Source organism: Syzygium oleosum, unplaced genomic scaffold (genome assembly GCF_021117445.2).
Source record: "Syzygium oleosum isolate NSW1041296 unplaced genomic scaffold, Sole_v2.1 Sole_v2.40, whole genome shotgun sequence".
NCBI classification, from domain to species: Eukaryota; Viridiplantae; Streptophyta; class Magnoliopsida; order Myrtales; family Myrtaceae; genus Syzygium; species Syzygium oleosum.
In genome coordinates, this window is record NW_026607524.1 from 86,493 (window position 1) to 92,633 (window position 6,141).

Consider the following 6,141-nt stretch of genomic DNA (forward strand, 5'->3'; position numbering starts at 1 on the left):
ACACTGTCACGTGGTTATTCATCATATGGATTGCCTTCACATTTTGTGTTTTTTGTTTTTGTTTTTGCGCCTTGCTTGGTCTAAATCTATCACATTTATTATCCATAGTAATCTTGTTTCTCTATTTGTCTGTCAGTTTAAATTGCTTCGAAAATAAGTTAAGATAATAATCCAAATAATGTTAAGTGAATTCATTGGCTATTTTGATCATTTGACGCTTACAATTGAAAGCAACTTTGAACAACTACTCTCCACTATCCAAATGTTGTTAGTGATTATCAAACAAAAAATGAATGTGTTCGCAACTGCGTTGTACAAACCCAAAAATCATAATTAAAGTGTCCAATTTTCACTCGATTTAATCAAGCAAATAGAAATGATGTGTAATGCCAAGTGGTAGCATCAAGTTAAGCGTGTAGATCTCTTATCAAACCTTCAGCAATATGCTAGAATGAGAATGCAAGGAGGGGTAATTTGGTCTTTTCAGTTTGGAGTTTTGCTTAGAGGTAAGTGAGGTATTTGCAAAAATAGATGTATGTAAATAGCCATTGGATTAAAAATGAGATATGTTTTTGGTACTTTTCCTTGATAAAACATTTTTTGTAACCTTTTTTTTTATAATTATAAGGGCAGAACTAGCCGAGCCTCTGCCTATCCCTAACCCGCCTGCTGATTGGGATTGTCCAGGCCCGCCCAACAAGCTTATAAAATTCAGCCAAGCCGGCTCGATCATCAACTTCTGACCAATCATATTAGGTTAAAAGAGTAAGGAAGTTACTCTATACATTCTTTTTCAGATATCCATCAAATCAATGTGGAAGAGAAATGTTTTCTACTATCGTTTATCGGCATGTATTCCAGAGAATATAAAATTGTCTTCCAAGTCGTACTTGTATAAGGAAGTACAAAAGAAGAATGGTACTCATGTAATATTCCCAAAGAATCTGTGCAAAAATTACAGATTTCAATGAATATTGCATCGATCTTTCAAAATATGATTTCTTTCTCGAAAACCTCTAACAAGACCACATAAACAGGGTTGCCTGTTCAAAGCAATGGACACATAGTTAGAAGAAATTCGAAAAGAATTCAAGAGCTCTCCACAACTAAATAGAGTGTTAGATTTCGAAGAGCAAGAATCAACGTCTCTGAGCTTCAAGAACGCGATGACTTATTAGTTCCGTGTCTTCGTCAACAATTATTGGAGTTTCGTTGGATATCCTTTTTGCTTTTTCTACCAAAAACATGTGGACCCTGATTCCTTTAAAGCAAATATCACCAGGTATGACTGTCCCACGTCCCCCACAATGAAAAACTTTGTGCTACCGGTTGACCCTGAGAGAATGTAATGATACGAACCTAGGCCTTAAACGGAGGAACACACTCAAGTTGATTCATAACCATGGCTGAGTCTTTGTCGTGTCTTTTGGGTTCATGACGAGGAGGAAGATATAATTGGAAAATTATACCAAAAGATAATATTTATTCTGAATAATGAAGTACCATTTACAATATCTTAAGCGACTATATATAGGGAGGTCACCATTTAGGAAACAATCAAATACTTAAAATCAAATAACATAATTATTAAAATAATTAAATATTAAATCACGCTTTCATCTAATGGCTTAAGTTTTTCGAACAGTTGGCTGTGATCCCACAAAATCTCATAATAATAAAAAGAATAATATTGATAATGGGGAAAGTCTTCAAAATGCATCCCGAAAATCTGCAAAACAAGTCCAAAATATTTGAAGGCTCGGAAATCAAGAATTTTGAATTGATATGCTATATGCGTTATAGTTTCACTCGGATAAAAAATTATGATCGTTTGAAATTGACTAGTCATTTAAGGCGTGGTCGGGACCACCCGTTCTTATGACACTCCAAAGTTTCTATACAAGCATTTGCTAGTTGCTCTACATCAGTTCAACCCTTACGTTGATTTATATCCATTGCGAGGACCAAACCTTAGGTTGATTTATTTATATATATTGCCAGTCTTTGTTGGGTCTTTTGGGCTCGACCCGCTTTTTTGGGTAGGTAGGGCCAGCCACGAACGTTTCTCCTCAATTTTTCTGGGAAAAAGAGGCCAATTGGGTCTTCTCTGTTGACAACGGAACGTGAAAATTGGACTAATTCGTCTTTGCTAGCCCCTGCATCAGGGAGACCAGCTGCAAAACTTGGTTCTTGATCAATTTGTTTACCTCGCGCTCCAGAAGTTGCTTATTATCTTACTCCTCTTGAGTTGAAAGAAAGTCCGGGGCCGTCTTTGAATATACCCTTATTGCACTTTCGTTCTTTCCAGATTCAAGGAAAGATGATTATCGATGCACCAAGACATATTTCCTTCGTTTTCTGGATTTTATGCCTGATCCTCTTCATCCCAGGCACTCCTGTCAGCGCCCAGTCATATCTTTACACGTGATGCTCAGGTAGGGGCAACTACACTCCTGATGACAAGTTTCAGGCCAACCTCAACCGCCTCCTCCACAGGCAGCTTTACTCCCAAGGACGCACTGACCGTTTCTACCACAGGGCGGCAGGTGAATATCCAGACAAAGTTTACGGTCTCTTCCTCTGCAGTTAAACCACATGCGAAAGATACCCAAAATTTCAACTTTTGAGTAATTCCTTTCAATTCAATCATTATAATCTTTGGAGTAGGCTCAGTCGGCACTAGGATTTATAATGGACCGGACATATTGGTCTTAATAGAAATCCTCTAGTAAGTACGGTGATTCAATACCAACCAAAAAATTACTATCCAGATTTAAGTGACTACTAATGCAACTTTACTATTCCTCATTAGAGGGGATGTTGCCGCCAATCTCTGTCAGCCTTGCAACCATTTAGCTATCAGCAACATCTTAGAAAGATGTCCAGGACAGAAAGAGGTGATTATATGGTACGAGGAGTGTCTCTTGCGCTACTCTAACAGATCATTCTTCTCTATCATGGAGTCAACACCGCCACCCATTATGTTCAACACTATGAACGTATCAAATCCCAACAAGTTCCTTCAGATCGTGGTGGAAACTTTCAGGAACGTGACGGACACGGCTATCTACTCAAAAAACTTAGACGTGACTACAAAAGTTAATGTCTCAAGTTCAGTGAACCTGTATGAGCTTGCGCAGTGCACCTTCGACTTAGCAAAGTCAGATTGTGAGAGTTGCTTGGAGTCTGCGATCCATAGTTTACCTGCCTTAGTAGATGGAAAGCAAGGTGGGAGAGTTCTTCAGCCGAGTTGCAGACAAAACCAGCACTCAGTCCGGAATTAAAGGTATAAGTTATATAATACTCGACATGTGCACTCAATTTGTCATGGCATGCATATAAAGGTATCATTGCTTTGCTTCTTATTCTCAATATAAGCAGTTTTGTGTATCATAATGCACTTGACTTGCATTTATGATCTAAACTATGATCATTGTCTCTTGCTTTCACTGAGTTCCTGGTAGTATTTACACTATGATTAGATGCAAGGAATTACTTTGTCTTGACAGGGGTCAAATGAAGAAAAGCTCCATGGATTGCCATAATGAGCTCAGCAATAGGATCGTGTTTATTAATAGTCATCGTGGGTACGCTCATTCTTTTAAAGAGGACAAAAAGATTTGAGGGAGGTATAGATGAATTCATCTTGCTTGCCATTGGAATGATCATCTTTTACCTTATGAGAGTATGCTCTTGGACTCTTCAGAGAAGGAAAACAGCCAAGAAGTTCAGTTACTTATCTGAGACAACAAATTGGAGAAGACTTCCCAACTGAAAACTATCGACGTTAAACTTCGGTGGATTCTCATGAATTATCTCTGATACGATTAGACATAATACGGGCGGCCACCGCAAACTTCTCCAACGAATGTATACTTGGGGAAGGTGGGTTTGGCCCTGTGTACAAGGTAAGCATTTTAGTGACTTAACACCTATTTTTGTGGAAATTAGGAAAATTTTCTAATGGTAGCAAACTGGCAGAGTCATTATCCGTGACATGAAATGAATCGAATCTGGCTATCAATAGTAATCCACAACCATGGATTTCACTACTGACTTTATGATGTTTCAGGGCAAATCGGCGGATGGAAAATAAATTGCAGTTAAGAGGCTTTCAAGAACCTCAGGCCAAGGACTTATCAAGCTGAAGAACGAAGTCATCTTGATTGCCAACCTACAACACAGGAACCTCGTCCGGTTATGAGGATGCTGCTTGGAAGAACATGAGAAACTCTTGATATATGAATACATGCCCAACAGAAGCCTGGATGTCTTTCTTTTTGGTTTGAGCTTTAGTAGATGCAATGAATTTTTTAGCTAGTTAATTTTAGTTTTATAAAGTTGAGTTTCATTTGAGTCTCTCATCATCAACAGATTCGAATATAGGGCAATCTCTAGATTGGAAGATGCACATGAACCTCACCTGTGGAATAGCTCGGGGACTTCTATATCTGCATGAGGATTCTTGCCTGAGAATTATCCATAGGATCTGAAAGCTAGCAATATTTTGCTAGATGGCAAGATGAATACAAAGATATTCAATTTCGGAATGGCAAGGATCTTCGATGTAAATCAAGACGAGGCCAACACAAACAGAGTTGTTGGAACCTAGTAAGTGTTTTAATATCTTTCTATGTCCATTATATATTTGAATGATTCACTAGGCCAACAAAGAACTCTGTTGATCAGCTCAACCCTTATCAAAATGAGCACATTCATATTTCAAATGTTTCATTTAGAAACTTACTTGTCTTTGGATCTTACTTCCAACTAATTGCTCTTCATCATATAATTATGGTTATGGATGGATACATGGCACCGGAGTATGCCATGGAAGGACTCTTTTCCGTAAAATCAAACGTCTTCAGTTTTGGAGTTCTCTTGTTAGAGATAATAAGCGGGCGAAAGAATAACGGTTTTCATCTCCGAGAGCATGGTGAAAGCCTTCTCACCTTTGTATGTTCCTAGTCACATCCCATTTTAGTATGAAATCCAAGCATTTCGTGCAGCTTCATTACGTTCCTCGCTAAATAACAGGCATGGAAATTGTGGTCCGAAGGTCAAGGGTTGGAACTTATCGATCCGTTAATCAAAGAGTCATGTGATGGAGTTGAAGTGTTAAAATGCATACACATCGGTCTATTGAGTGTTCAAGAAGACCCAGAGGATCGACCAACTATGTCGCTTGTCATTCATATGCTAGAAGGTGATACTATCACACTTACCCAACCCTCGCAGCCTGTATTCTCAGTTGGTAGATATGTGATAACACTTGATTCTACCGGGTTGATTCACAAAGCTTCCACTGTTAATGAAGTAACAGCTACAGATGTTTCGCCTAAATGACCGAGTATTGTCCTCCTTCAGTTGATTTCTCTTTTATACAACGGAAGGTAGAATGATAATTACAGTATGTGATCTCTTTGCAATTGTGTCTGCCATTTCTAAATCCTTGATTTCCGCAATCATCAATCAGTAAGTGCAAGGTTAAAAGCTTGTTTATTAGTCGTCATTTCTATCCAATTCGCCACTTATGTTCTATCAAAATGATACAGATAATTGCTCGAGTAATATATCAATTTTACAAGTACCCGATTGATTTATTAAAATTAGAGCATATATAAAATCTATGTTCTAGCTTTAGTATATACATTGAAATCAAATGCGTGAAGAATACTAGGGTACTTAAATACTAACCTATGGCTGAGGAGAAGGTCCTGAATTCAATCTTTTAAGACCCCTATTTGCCTCTTTTATTATTATGTCTACACTTTAATTTTAGATCAAAGTTCAGCACGTGAGAGAGTGTTAAAGTATTCATGCATTAAACAATGTCTTCATCAAAAAACTTAAATTTTTAGAATAGTTGACAGTGATCTCACAAAATTTTACAAAGAAAATTACTAAGTCGGGTAAACTTATTAGGAACCTTATTTGATATATGAGTCTATAATGTTTTGTTACAATCTCGGGTTGTCGTCCTCTCTGGAGTTCATGTCACTTGACATTGTCTTTGGGATGCATGAACAGTTTCTCTTTCAGCGAACTGCAGAACCGAACAATATTTGATCATCCGGAGTTGAACCCTCAATTATAAAAGAGAATTAATTGAAGGAATGTGAAAAATAACGATCACACATT

General features: G+C 37.7%; 1 pseudogene; it reads left to right on the plus strand.

Moving 5' to 3' along the window:
• The first annotated feature begins 2,456 nt into the window (after positions 1-2,456).
• On the plus strand, positions 2,457-5,346 carry LOC115694191 (cysteine-rich receptor-like protein kinase 10; annotated as a pseudogene).
• The last annotated feature ends 795 nt before the right edge of the window (positions 5,347-6,141 follow it).